Here is a 14,838-nt window from a genome sequence, read left to right on the forward strand (position 1 = left end):
CCACACTGAGGAGGGGAGGCAGTCCATCCACACCCCTGCCATCATCCCCGGCGTCCCGGCTGGCAGGCGGCCTGAGGAGGAGGAGGGCGTGTGGAGCCCAGTAAATCTCCCATCCCTCCGCCTGGGACCACCCAGGTCCCACAACCACCTGCCAAGACCTTGACCCGCCAGGAGCCCAGTCAAGGTGAACCGCTACCCAGATGACTGGGGAGGACCGCCACAGGCGCCTGTTGCCTCCTGTCACCAAGGTTTTGTCCGTCACACACACACACAGAACAGATCACTAATGTTCCCCGCACCCCCGGCCCTTGCACACACACAGCTGAACCCTGCAGGACCGGCCGGGGCGAAGCCTGCACACTCGACTGACTGCATGTGCTCTGGTCCACAGCCCATCTTTATTCACAAAAAACTGAGTCACGGGAGTTGATGAATCCTGAAGTAAGTTTAAAAATAGTGTTTGTTCCTTCTCTTCAAGATCGCATTGGATAGAAAGATTTCCAGGAGTGAAGTGACTGTGTGCACAGAAAGCCCTTTGCCAGGAGCTGCTTGTGGGGGTGGGGGCGCCTGCAAAGCCCCCCTCCCTCAGCTCGTGGGACCGAGGCCAGGGAGCGAGCTCGCACTTCTCACCTCTGCGCCTGAAAGCGCCAGGTGTGACCAGCCTGTAGTCTTTGTAAACAGCTTTTGGAACAAGCTACACAGCAGAGTTACTTCAGAGAACGATGTATATATACGCGTTAGAACGGGCGACACAGCTACGGGAGACGCTGGCCGTCCGAATGTCACACATAGCTCTGCCTGGGGCCAATCTCCCGGCTCCTGAGACCGAATTTCCCTGAGGAAGATCGTGGGTCAGAGGCTGTCAGCGTGCCAAGAAAGACGACTCGAGGCCCCAAAATTCTGGCACAAAGACACTTTGTTCTGCTAGAAGCTGTGTCTGAGCCTGTTGCGATGCGAGGCCTCCGGGGCAGTGAGAGCTCACTGTTACAATTTGTAGTTTCTGATTATTAACAAAGTTACACTGACTCTGTATTTTCGTTAACTCGTGTATTTCTACTTTCTTGATCCCTTTATGTTTCTATGCATTATGTTTTTATAAGAGCTAACGTTAATATACCTGTGTGTATAATATACGTATATAGAGAGAGAGAGACTTAGGAAATTTAGATTATGCATTCACATTTCTGTCTTTTTATAACTTTTTTCTTCCACTGTACAGTTTACTAGTCTTTTTTTGGTCCCCATATTTCCTCTCGTTAGTGCTGGTTTTTATGTGTGACTTTATAATCCATTTTTAATGCTACATTAAAGCATAAATGTTGAAACTATGGAATACAGATTGCAGGGGAAAGAGGATCCGTCATTTTAATTTTCATTCAACACTTGGGAACGCCCTTAATTCCTTAAAAACTCTTGAAGGCAGACCGTCAGGCATTTTTGCTGTGATTCCTTCCTGCTCCATCAACCCCAGTCCGCCGCTGCTGAGACTCAGTGCGCCTTTTAGGTACGCGGTCAGGAAAATGTGCCACAGTAAGACAAGCTGATTTCACACACGTCATTTCAGGAACGGTTGCCATGACGAATAATGACAAATAATTTTTTTGTTGTGGTCGTCTATCACCAGCGGTTAGGCACACGGAAGAGTAAAATGGTGAAGGGGATATGAAGGGCTACGGAGAAAATCATTAAAGTCTTTTATGGGAAAGTTCTGAGAAAACTGGAGAGGCTCCAGGGGTCAGGAGAGCGGACTGGAGATGAGCTCAAGGGACTGTACGTGTGCAGGAAGCGCACACTCCCTCCTTCTCGCTCCGATGTTGCAAGCAGTGAGCGCCCCCTTGCAGAACGCCCCTGAGGAGCCCCTGCAGGTTCAGAGGCGCGGGGACAGCGGTGTAAGGAGGTGGCCGCTTCCCACGAGTGGAGAGCCGAGAGTGGCAGGCAATCCAGCGCGTTTTCCACACGAATTTCAGTGATGACCCCTTGACAGGGAGACAGGCTGGTGGGGCCTTCTGGGAAGCCACTGGGCACCATTTTTTTTTTTTTTTTAATTAAAAAGCGCTTAACTTTTGGGCCAACAATTCCATTCTTGGGAGTCTGTTCCAAAGGAGGTGCACAAGGGGCACCTGGAGGGTTTGGTTGGTTAAGAGTCGGACAGTTGAGGGGCGCCTGGGTGGCACAGTCGGTTAAGCGTCCGACTTCAGCCAGGTCACGATCTCGCGGTCCGTGAGTTCGAGCCCCGCGTCAGGCTCTGGGCCGATGGCTCAGAGCCTGGAGCCTGTTTCCGATTCTGTGTCTCCCTCTCTCTCTGCCCCTCCCCCGTTCATGCTCTGTCTCTCTCTGTCCCAAAATAAATAAAAAACGTTGAAAAAAAATTTTTAAATAAAAAAAAAAGAGTCGGACACTTGATTTTGGCTCAGGTCATGATCTCACGTGAGATCAAGTTCCACCTCAGGCTCTGTGCTGACAGCTGGGAGCCTGCTTGGGATTCTCTCTCTCTCTCTCTCTCTCTCTCTCTCTCTCTCTCTCTCTCTCTCCTCATCCCCTGCACTCACTCACTCTCTCTTTGATCAAAAGCTAAAAGCAATATTTATAGGCCGGTGAGTCACAGAAGCTCCCAAGTGGGGAGTGTTCACATGCACTTTCACAGAATGAGGGGATCCACGTGTGCTGATAGGGAAGCCATTCCAATAGAAATGATTATGGGAAACTATCAGTTTTCCCATAAACACTGCAGAAGAGACTACCCTTTCCCCTGTGTGTTCTCAGCACCTTGCTGCTGATCGGTTGACTGTAGCAGTGGTTTACTTCCCCTACCCTCTTCCATCCGTCTCCAGGTCTGTCCTCACACCAGAACCACACTGTTTCAATTACTATCCCTTTGTGGTGTGTTTTGAAACCAGGAGGTTGATGCCTCCAACTTGGCTCTCTCTCAAGATTTTTTGGGCCAGTCAGGGGATTTCCGTGGTTCCATGTAAATTTTGGGGATTGCTTCTACTTCTGTAAACAACATCATTGGGATTTTGATATGTACAGCACTGAATCTGTAGACAGCTCAGATTTCAAAAATAAAAGTCTTTCAGCCTGTGGACATGGATGTCTTTCCATTCATTTGTGTCTTTAATCACTCTCATTCAACTTTTATAGTTTCCAGTGTGGTCCCTTCAACAGAGAGTCGGGAAAACTGCCCAGGCACACGTGAAAGAATGAGATTGGCTCCTCATCACACACCATTCACAAAAGTCAACTGAAAATGCATGCATGAAAGATTTACATGTGAGACCTGAAACATAAAACTAAGTGAACAGAGAAAAAGCTTCCTGGCTTTGGTTTGGCAATGATTTTTTGGGTCTGACACTAAAGGCACAAGCAGTAAAGCATAATGAATTGATTGAATTAATTTCAATTAACTGATTGAATTAACCGAAAAGGCAATCTACAGAATGAGAGAAAGTATTTGTAAACTATACATGTCATAAGAGATTGATACTCAAAATATATAAGGAAGTCCTACAACTCAATAGCCAAACAAACAAATGGACAAATCACCGACTTAATTAAACGTGGGCAAAGGACTTGAAAAGACATTTCTCCAAAGAAGCTATACAAACAGCCCACAGGCATCTGACACTGTGTGCAACGTCCCTGGTCATCAGGGAAGACAAAGTCGTCACACCTGTCCGGGTGGCTGTTCCCAGAAAAGCAAAAATAGTAGGTGCTGGTGAGGATGTAGAAACATTGAAACCCTTGTGCACTGTTGGCGGGAATGTGAAATGATGCAGTGACCAAAGGGGGGAAAGTTTATGGAGGTTTCTCAAAAAATGAAACATGGAAATTACCATAGTATCCAGAAGTCCTGCCGAAAGCGTATCTATCTACCGACATCAGGATTCGACACCAGGATCTTGCAGAGACATCTGCACCCCTACGCTCACTCGGCACAATTTACAAGAGCCAAGACACAGACACAAGCTAAACGTGCGGTCATAGATGAACGGATCGGCAACGTGGTACGTGCACGCAGTGGAACGTTACACGTGACAGCACGGATGAACTTGGAGGACTTTACGCTACACGACATAGGCTAGGCACAGAAGACAAATACTGCATGATTCCACTTCCAGGATGCACCTGAGAGTCAAAGTCACAGCGGCAGGGAGAAGGGAGCTGTCCAGGGTTCTGGGACACAGAGTTTCAGTGATGGAGGATGAACACACTCCGAGCTCTTGAACGACGCGATGCCTGTCGTTAACATCACTGCCTCGTGCACATAAGAGCACGGTAAGTGGGTAGGTCTCATGCGAGTGTTCTAACCCACAATTTTAAAAAGAACTACTTGTAGAACAACGTTTATAATGCCCTGTTCTTGCAAGCCTTCTGAACAGGCCTGTGTCTGCTTGTAGCACAGAAATGGTCTGGGAAGTTCTGGAGAGGCCACCAAAGGCAGACAGCGGGGTCAAAGTGGTGATGTCTTGCTCTGTGTACCTTTGTTCTGTATGAATCTTATAATGTGAAAATGCAGGCGCCCCTGGGTGGCTCAGTGGGTTAAGCGACTGCTTTGGCTCAGGTCATGATCTCACAGTTCGTGAGTTCGAGCCCCGTGTCCGGCTCTGTGCTGACAGCTCAGAGCCTGGAGCCTGCTTCTGATTCTGTGTCTCCCTCTCTCTCTTCCCCTCCCTAACTTGCACGTTCTCTCTGTCTCTCAAAAATGAACAAATGTTAAAAAAAGAAAAGAAAATGCATTTGTCTATTACTTTAAAATAACACGATCTCTAGGAAACAGTTTCTGAATTAAAGAAATCTACAGAAGGTATAGTAAAATGAGAATGCAAATGGTGTCTTTCCATGTGAACAAACGAGAGAGATTTCATCACATGGAGGTTCACCTAGACGCCTGTGCCAGGCAGTGAATATACCTGCAATACCTAATTAAACCCCAAATGCCAGGGTGATTCTTGCCCTCTCCATCTCCCAAGATATTGTGTATTGTGTCTTGCTTACATGCAAACCTCAGCTTTTGAACCTTGTTAGCCCTGCTGTGGTTGGTGGTCCTCAGTGTCTAAATGTATGTACAAGGTCATACACCTCAGTCTGTGATCTACAATCCAACGGATTCAACCATAAAGACCATTAAAACAAGGTTCTCAGAAAATAAGTCATTACTGTGATTTATTCAAGCAATGTAATGAAAACAGCCATTTGGTAACGGGCCATGGAAGCCAGGCTCACAGAGAGAACGGGCCATGTGCTGTCATGGCACCAGGAGGTCACCGCTGCTCAGAGAAGAGCCTTTGAAGGTGCTGTCCCACGTGTGTCACAGCATCCAGCTCATTTGTCAGTAAACATGACATGTGTTCCATCACAGCCATCCCCACGGGGTGGAAGGACTGGAGGTCTTTTTATCCGCGGTCCCCCTTGGATCACAGCTGTGGACTACCCAGGGGTGGAGACACTGAATAGAGACAACTGAGTCCATGAAAAGAGCCTGCCAGGAGCGGAGGCCCCGAGAAGAAAAGGACCACGTCAGGGAAGCAGGAACATCTACCCGCGCCTATAGGCTGGTGCAAGTAACAGGTTCGACTGACATGTTGGTTTGATATGAATCGAGGACCCACGGTTCTTATAAATTCCATCACGTGGACACCTGCTTCCCCCTTGACCCCGATGGGTCCTTCTGAGCAGCAAGGGCAGTGAGTAGGGCTCTGTGTCTTGCATGGCCACCGTGAAACAATGGGAAGAAGTCTCATCTGAGAGAGAGAGAGAGAGGCTTTCTGCAAGTTATGTGGGCTCCTATTGGGAGCTTTTCCTGGTACATTCATTATCTCTGGTGTTCCTTCCAAGATTCTGCGAAATAGAAATCACACTTGTATTTGCAACCCTGCAGCATGAGCCCCAGCAGGGCGAGTAAGGACCTCGGTTAGAAGCACACTTGGGGGAGGCCTGTGAAGACTGCTCCGAAGTCCTGGGGGCTGTGCTGGAGAGACGGGCCACCCTGTCCTCGTCGTGAAGGCGAGGTCAAGACAGGACAGGGTCCGGCTGCTACCTCAGCTCCACACAGCTGTGCCCGGAGCCCCTCTGCCTGGCAGCACTGGTCACCGGCACATCCCCGGCACAAACCACACACCAGGCACATGTGCCTGCTGGTCCCGGAGTCTCCTTCCTGCCATATACGCGAACTCTGAGAACACGAAAACAAAAGCCCCAACTAGCCTGTGTGCTTTTTCATATGCTGTTAACCAAACAGAGCGCCTTCCCCAAAGGACACTGTATTAAGGGCTGCCAAACGCCAGGAAGCTGGGATATAGCGAAACGCAGAGCTGAGCGGTCACCTCCACCCAGAAACAGAAGTCAGATCTGCAGCTGCCTTTTGAAGGTCTAATTCTACGCCTTCGCTTGAATGCAGCCTTTATCAGACATAAAAAAGAAGTAACAGTCCAAAACCTGTTTGCTGCATGGGAACCAAAGATATGCAGATAGATAGGACCTGCTGTAAAAGACGTTTATGTAACACCCAGATTAAAAATGAGAATTAAATGTCAGCGTACTTCTTATCTCCTAAAAATAAAGGCATGTCAAACAAAGAATACATTCCCTTGTTATCTGTTTATTTATTTATTACTCCGAAAGAAAGCTTTTTGCAGATTTGACAAGTGGTCAAATAAAGGAAACAAGTTTGGTAATAATCAGACATCTCTCACAAACACCACACTCGACAATTTGTATCTGCAGGGGCTTCCAAGCCCCACGCGCCCAGAGGAGAAGTAGCCAGAGGTCCGCAGGGCAGCATGGGCAGAGGGTCCTTACAGGACTGACCTTGAAGACCTAAAGGCCGGGAACATTGGGGAGAAATCGCCTTCAGCGCTGTGGAAATCTCACCGCTTGGCTTCATGCCCAGCTTCCTGCACAACGGACTGTGGTTCCTTCCCAGTCTGCAGAGACCCTGCTCCAACTTGGATTGGAGTGAGGATCCCCCTCAGGGCTCCTCGTGACCCCCTGGCATGCAAGGTCTTCAAAAAACCTCCCAGGACATGGAGTAGAGCAACCCCATCCAGACAGACACAAGTCAGGTGGTGCCAGAAAATGGGGTACCTGGGGTTGGGGAAAGGGTCCCTCCCCAGAATATCCTTCCTGCCCTGCTCCTGTGAATGGACATGACTATAGACCTTAGAATTTCTGACCCTGAGGACCCAGCAACACCACATCGACCCACCTTTAATTCTGTGCAGAGACGCACGGCCTCATTTCAGGACTGCATTCCCAGCCTGACGCAGTCCCTTGTTACACCCAGTTCTGGGCAGGGGCCGTGCACAGAGCAGGCACGCGCCAGACCGCCAGCAGTGTTCCTGCAACGTGACAGACACCTGTGTCCTGCTGCTGGTAGCGGGCGCTGTCATCCACATAGGAATTAAGTTTCCTCCTACTCCTATACTTTCCCCGTCCATTCATTTATGGAATACGTTTATGGGCTTATTTACCGTGTCTCCTGTGGCTAACCCAGAAGCTTCTGGAAAGCGGGGACCCTTGCCTCTTCTTCAAATTGACCATCTCCAGAACCTGGCACAGTTTCTGGCACAGAGTGAGTGTTCAGTACATGTCTGGTGGATGAATGGATAGACGGGTGAATGGGTGAATCGATGAATGAATTGGTGAATGGATAAGTGGGTGAATGGGTGAATGAATGGGTGAATGAATGGATAAATGGGTGAATGGGTGAATGAATGAACAGGTGAATGAATGAGCAAATGAATGAGCGAATGGGTGACTGCATGGGTAAGTGAATGGGTGAATCGATGGGTGAATCGATGGGTGAATGGGTGAATGAATGGATAAATGGGTGAATAGGTGAATGGGTGAATGAATGAATGGGTGAATGAATGAGTGAATGAGCGAATGGATGACTGAATGGGTAAGTGAATGGGTGAATGTGTGAAGGGGTGAATGCATGGGTGAATAGGTGAACGGGTGAGCGTCTACCCAGGAAGTCAGGCCCAGGACAAGGAATAGAGATGTGACAGTGAGCACAATCCCATCCGGGTGGAGTTCAGTCCCATAGGAGGGACATTGGTCAAACCTTCTCAAAGCACAATACCCAGCTTGAGGTCTCAAAACTTCAGGGAGACACCTGTGCTTCAGGGCCTCCTGATACAGATATGGAACAGCCAGAAAGACAAGATGGGGTCAGGGTGGGCAAAGGGGGTCCCTAACAGATGAGACATTCCCACAGGTGTTAGGAAGGAGAAGCAGACAGGAGCCGGTCCCCTGGGAGGGCACAGAGGCGGCGGGTCCCTTGGCTGGACTCCAAGACGCTCCACGCCACTGCTCCCACACAGATGGGACCCACGCCCGTCTGGAATTTCTCCTCAAATCAGGAGGAACAGCTGTGCAGACGAGGCAGAGGCAAAGAGGGAGCAGGAAAGACAGACTGAGGCGAGACGATCCAAGAGAAAGTCAGCAGGGGGACGGAACAGAGCAGCAAGTGAGACAGAGTGAGTCACACGGATGCCACGTGTGCCACAGGAAGAACAGAAAAGTGTGGGGGTGAGACACCTGCTCAGAGAAGGCAGAAACGCTCTGGAAGGTGCAAACAGGTGTTTTAAAGCTTCAGTAGATTTGGAAAACAAAGATAAGGAGGTCTTCCAGAATGTGGGGAAAAGTCAGAGAGGCAGAAAATACAAGAGAAAAGAGACAAGGAAGGATGACCGGTGACAGCTGGCAGTCCGCTGACAGGAGCCCCCAAACCAAGCATGTAGCAGCGGGGGAGGGGAGTTACAGAGAGCGCGAGGTTCCTACCACACTGTACGTAGTATGCATTTTACGTTCTAATGTACGTAACGTATATAATGTACTTAATACACAGTACAACATACAACACATAAAATATCACGCATCGTGTACAATACATAATAATATGATGTGCAGCATAATATAAAAATATTGGGGCGCCTGGGTGGCGCAGTCGGTTAAGCGTCCGACTTCAGCCAGGTCACGATCTCACGGTCCGTGAGTTCGAGCCCCGCGTCAGGCTCTGGGCTGATGGCTCAGAGCCTGGAGCCTGTTTCCGATTCTGTGTCTCCCTCTCTCTCTGCCCCTCCCCCGTTCATGCTCTGTCTTTCTCTGTCCCAAAAATAAATAAACGTTGAAAAAAAAATTTTTTAAAAAATGTAATATGCAATATATACTAAGAGTACTGTGTGAATGCATGTCTGTGTATGTATAAACAGAAGAGAATTTTCCAGAAAGACAGAAATCTGTTGAAAATGCTCATAGAATGTTCCACTGAATTAATATTTAGAAATGTGTAGATATCATCAGAAAATCACTGAACATCAAAGATAAACGAGATCCTGTCACCATAGCACTTTTCCAAAAACAAAACAAAACACCAAGACAAGCCACCTATGAAGTCACACAGACTGGAATGCGGCCCTCGGTGAGTTCAGAAGGGACTCTGAAGCTCTTAGAAGATGACACGGTCATTTCTTTAAAATTTTGAGGGAAAATCAGTTCAAGCAACTATTAGCATCACCGGACACCCTACAAGTCAAGCGTGAGGGCACGTGAGAAAATGTGAACATCAGAGCAGGACATCGTGCTAGGATCCCCCCCGGGAGAGGGCAGGTGTGACCAGGAAGGGGATGGCAGCAGGTTCAGGGGCAGAGGCTCCACACCGAGCCCGCCCGCAGCTGCCCTGGGGAAGGGCAGGAAGGAGACAGAAAGGGCGGTGAGCAAGTGGAGAATGTCCCTGGTAAGAGGAGCGGGGAAACAAGGAACGAACGGCAGGGCGCCAGGCAGGAGCCGGTGGGAAAGGCATCCCGGACACGGTGGAGACAAGCCCCTGACGCGACAGGAGGGGCCTGTCTGACGTCGATGCCACAGCGTTTTCCCCGGGGGGGGGGGAGGGGGGGACTCTCCCCGGCTGCCATCTATTTCATCAGGATGCTGAAATCTTACGTATTTTCCTAATTAACACATGGATCCAGGTTAGAACAAAGCAGGAAACTAGGGGCATGGCTGTGGACAGGTGTAACCCTTCCCACCCTTGACGATGGAGACGTAGAGCTTAGGACTCAAAGTTGAGGGGGAAACGGGGAGGTGAGTATCCTCATGTTATTAAAAAAAGGAACAGAGTCACCACCTTAGGGACGGAACTCACCTTTTTACGGAAGAGGAATTAGACATTTAAGTATTCGATTTACATTGCCACTTATTTAAGACTATTTGGTTTGAACTGTCTAAAGTGCTATAAACAGCATCTCGGGGGGTGGTGTGGGGAACCACGCTCCGGCCGTGGGAGCCACGAGCCTCCAGTTTTCTCCCACCTCCGCGTCCGTGCCCTTTGGAAGTCCACCGTCCCCAGCTCCGCACTGGCCGGCGGTGCAGCCGCAGACTTGACGTGGACATCTGAACATGGCTCGCGCCTCGAGGCTCACCCGCTCTTGCTGCCCCCCGAGCTCCGTGTGAAAAATGTGGTCTTGCTCAGGGGAGGCACGTGGCCAGCGCCCCTCTCTCCCTGGCTGCCCACTGGGCACATGATCAACGCCGGCCTCGGTCAGCCAACCACGGCCAGGGGCAGAGTGACAGCTGACAGCGGTCCCCGAGGGCCACAGCCAGGAGCAGAAGACCTGCTACGGAGCCCGGCCTCCGGCACTGACCACGTCACCAGTCAAATAAATACTGGCTGTTTTAAGCCGCAAGTTTTGGGGCACTTCGTTACATCGCGGTAGAGTACGGTCACAGACACGGGTACAGAGGAAGCTACCAAAGCAAAAACCTAACAAAGGTGGCGTTTACGTAAGGACGGGTCAGAAAGCGGGCGTCACACTCTGTCATGTGGTGCGAGTGACAAGGGAGCATTAAGGCGGGCTGAGGGCAGAGCCCGAGCTCACAGCCCTGCGTCCCGAGGTGGGATCTGCGGGACTCTCCTGGGCTCTCCGGCTGCCCAAGAACAAAGCAAAGGGAAAAACCCAGGGTAACTGATAGAGGTCACAGTCCTGCAGGACAGGCGTCTCCCTCAGTGTACGTGTCTCGGTAAATTACAAGAAAAAGGCAATCTTGTCAACAGCCTAACCTCCAGACCCCTGTAGACTCAGTTTCCTGGAGCCCCAACGTCGCGCTCCCCTCCAGAGTGATGTGGGAACAAAGGCCAGAAGGAGATGGCAGGCAACCTTAGTTTCCTTCTAACCTGCAGCCCTTGGGCAAATACTCGAAGCAAATACAGAACAGGAGTTTCTCCAGGGCCCCCTGCTGCCCTAATGTTCCTTCCTCACTAGAGGGAAAACAGCCTCAGCTCCACAAGAGCAAGCCCTCCCCTCAGGGATCTTAGGCGTCCTCGTTAGCACATCAAAGTCCTTCCGGAGGCCTCTCCTTTGACTTCACCTCCCCCAACTCATAACCAATCACTGCACAACTGCGGGGGCTGCTCTTTCTGCCCCCCCCCCTCCGGTCCTGTCCCCGCACTCTAAGGAAGTAACCTTTTTGCACAGAAGAGGTCTCAAAAATTCTTTCCTGGCCATGGGCTCCAGACCCCACCGTCACCCCAAAACCTCATCGTGAACACCCCTCACCACAGCCTGTGGGATGATGTCACCCACGGGCCCGGAGGAGGATTCTGAGAAAAACACCGTGTCAGCCCGCCGTCTGCTTGGGATGAGCTCCGAGAGGAAGAAACTAGCTGAAGAAAGGAGCGTTCTGTTTTCAAGAAGACTTGCGAGGGGCCAAGACTTGCAGGGTCGGGGAGAGCAAACTGCTTATCTCTCGCCCCCCAGTTGGTAAGTGATCGGTAAGTGACTGGTAAGTGACTGGTAACCGCCCCCAGATCAAAGTGCAGTGAGGCCGAAGCCCGAGACCAAATACACGGAGCTCCCGTAAAACACCGCGTAGGACTCGGGGGGTCTGGGGCCCTGTCTGGTAGCGGGACAAGAGTCTTGTAAGAAGTCTGGCAGGGACCAACCTCCAGTTGCTGCAACTGGAACGGAGACAGGCCTCAGCAACCTGTCTGTCGCTTCTGCCGAATCTCATATATAGAAAACCCGCACATTTTTAAGAGTGTCGTACCAGCAGAAGCACCGCCTGCCTGAACTCAGCCCAGCCTGCTGACCCAGGAGGTCACGAGACGAGTACGTGGCCACTCTCCGCACCCCGCTGCACATCGGGCACTTTGCCAGCCAGTCCGCTCTGCAGCCACTGACACCACACAGTAATCTTCAACTTCCACACGAGGCCAGAAGACGTTGTCTGAGATTGGCGGATCAAGAAACAAAGACACCAACGGTCCAGTACAGTGGAACATTAACCGGCAAAAATGCACGACCTAGAATACAAGTAGCAGGCATTGAGAGACGCCCCCTCTGGGGTGGGGGTTCCAGGTGCCGGGGGCAGGAGACCCTCACCCTCACCCGTCACCTGGGTCTCTGTCCCCACGAGCACGGGCGTGTAGATAAAAATAAATGTGAATAGGTGTGAAATCACAGCTACGGGGAATGAATGCCACAGGTCAGAGGCGCTGGACGCATCCCATCCTATGACAGGCATGTGCTCCGTCTGCTTCAGGACCATCAAAGAGACAGACTCCCGGCAGCCTCCAGGGAGGTAACCGTGCAAAGGGGGAGAGCAGGCTGGGGGTACGTGAGGGAGGGTGTTCTTGCCGCCTGCAGAGATTATCTGCTGGGTGGAGGGACACACAGAGCGCAGTGTCACCAAGATTCACTAAGGGGGGGGCGGGGAGGGCAGGGTACAATTAACTCCGGCTCCAGAGCGGCCAGCGGCCAGCTATGTCCCCGACCAGCCACAGCCCGGACTTCGGTCTCAGGGATGTGGGAGCATGTCCTTGGTAGGTTTGGCTCAAGAGCATCAGCTGAGCCCCTCCAGCTCATGGCCACTGGAATCATGGCGTGATTGTGCTTTGAGCACAGGGTGACTGTGCTTTCCCTGTGGACAAACTGTCAGTGTGGCTTCGACACACTGCGGACTGCAGGGTCCAGGGTCCCAGTCCTGCTCGGTCACCAGGAGGAGTCTCACGGCATTTCCCCCAGGCAGGGGAGGCAGTCATCAAAGACCAGCACATCTCGCGTCTCGTGACCACAGGTGGGGTCGGGTGTCTTCCTGCCCAAGACACCCCGGCCTTGGGGCAGCAACGCAGGGAGCAGGAGGTCCTGCAGGGCCCGAATGCGGAATGCTCCGGCCCAGGGTGAGGAGAGGCCCCATCTGGGTCCCCAGGGCATCCCCTCACACCCTCCCGGCCAGGCCAGCGATGGGCCAGCAGGATGTGGCGAACTCCCCAAGGGTCTCACTGGCACCCATGCCCCGCGTGTGGAGCGGGCGCCTCGGCCCATGTCACACGGAGAGCGGCTCGGAGGAACTAATTACAGAGACCGGCGAAGGGAGGCGGCAGGAGCATATTAATTACAGCATTTAATCCATTAGGCAGAGCCGCCAGCTTAACCTCTTTGGAATTCTTAGAGTTTGTCTATGATTAATTATTTTTGGAAATAACAGCCAGCATCATAGCTTGTTAATAGGCTTAAAATAATAAATTTCAAAAACACCGTGAGACGTTTGCACGGGATTTAGCTTCCAGAAGGCCAACAGTAATTTCACGAGACACATCGGCCTCGTTCCCCTGACTCGCTTCCTCTGCACGAGGCCACGGCTGTCCGCACGCGGGAGCCGGAAACGCCGCCACGTCAGCAGCTCCTGGCCCTCCCCCACCGGGGACAGAGGAGTGGGGTCCTGAGAGATGCACGCTTGCACATTAGCAAGCCCTTCGTGGTGACAGCCCAGGCCAGAGACGGGCTTCCCAAAGCAGCCACCGTGATCCATTCTGATTACCCGTTAAATATTACGTCTTCACAAGGAGCCGGTCCACGGTCCGCGTGCGTGGGAGGGATGTAGCAGGTGTTGCACTGATTTGGGACATGCACCCGGGCCGTTGTCATCTAAGAAGGGGGCTGTGTGAGGTTGCACTGGGATTCAGCAGGGGTTCGGGCTGAGGGGCTGGCTGTCAGCGTCACTGATGTCTGGACTCTGACGCTCCTGAGCCCGAGAGCCACTGCCGGGAGGAGGTGCTGGTGCCCCCAACAGGATCTCCATCCTGGCCACCATGCTGACGGGGCACCTCCCGGTGCTGGGCCGCGCCCGGCAGGAGGGAGGTTACACTTCAGCCGGGCCCTCTGGGGCTCCCAGTCTGGCAGGGAGCAGCCCTGCACGATTCGCCGATGGCAGGTGGGCGCAGTGCTGTCCGGGGCACGAGTAGCACGTAAGTTGAGCGCAGGGGCCAGGCTGGGGCAGGTGCACTGGGGAAGGCTTTCTGGAGGTGACACCAGCTGGAGGTTTGAGGGCAAGCAAGAGCTGGCCAGGACCACCGTGGACAGGGGAGTGGGGCTCCCGAGAGACGCGGCGAGTGCTGGGCTTGGGCAGTGATGGAGAGAGACGTGCTGGTGAGGGCGCAGAGGCCGAGCCAGGAGGCATTCTCGCAGCAGGCCAGCACCTGATGCTGGAGCCCGAGGGGCTGTAGGCTGGGAGCCTCGTGGTCTGGACGGCGCCCTGTGCTTTTTGGGGCCCTGGAAACAGGCAGGGAGAGCTACGGGGTGTTTCCAGAGGGGAGCCTGGGCACCACCTTCTGCCCTCAGGCGGGACCACCCCCCGGCCAGACGCCCTCACCGCCGCAGACCCTCCACACGCTGTCCTTCTCAGGGCCCTGCGGGCAGGCGGTTGGCGGCCAGTGACGCAGCCCAGGGACGTGGTTACCAGCAGTCCGTGTTCAAACATAACCAACTAACGCCCTTTCCTGACACCGTCTCCACCCACCGCTCGCGAATTCCCAAGCCGATGGATGTCGGGGCGCAA

At 52.3% G+C, this 14,838-nt stretch overlaps 1 protein-coding gene across 1 annotated transcript in view; it reads right to left on the bottom strand.

The window, feature by feature from the left end:
• TCERG1L (transcription elongation regulator 1 like) overlaps positions 1-14,838 on the bottom strand; it is a 194,164-nt gene that overhangs the window by 118,868 nt on the left and 60,458 nt on the right. The window lies entirely within an intron of this gene.

The sequence above is a fragment of the Felis catus genome, chromosome D2 (genome assembly GCF_018350175.1).
Source record: "Felis catus isolate Fca126 chromosome D2, F.catus_Fca126_mat1.0, whole genome shotgun sequence".
In the NCBI taxonomy this organism is placed as follows: Eukaryota; Metazoa; Chordata; class Mammalia; order Carnivora; family Felidae; genus Felis; species Felis catus.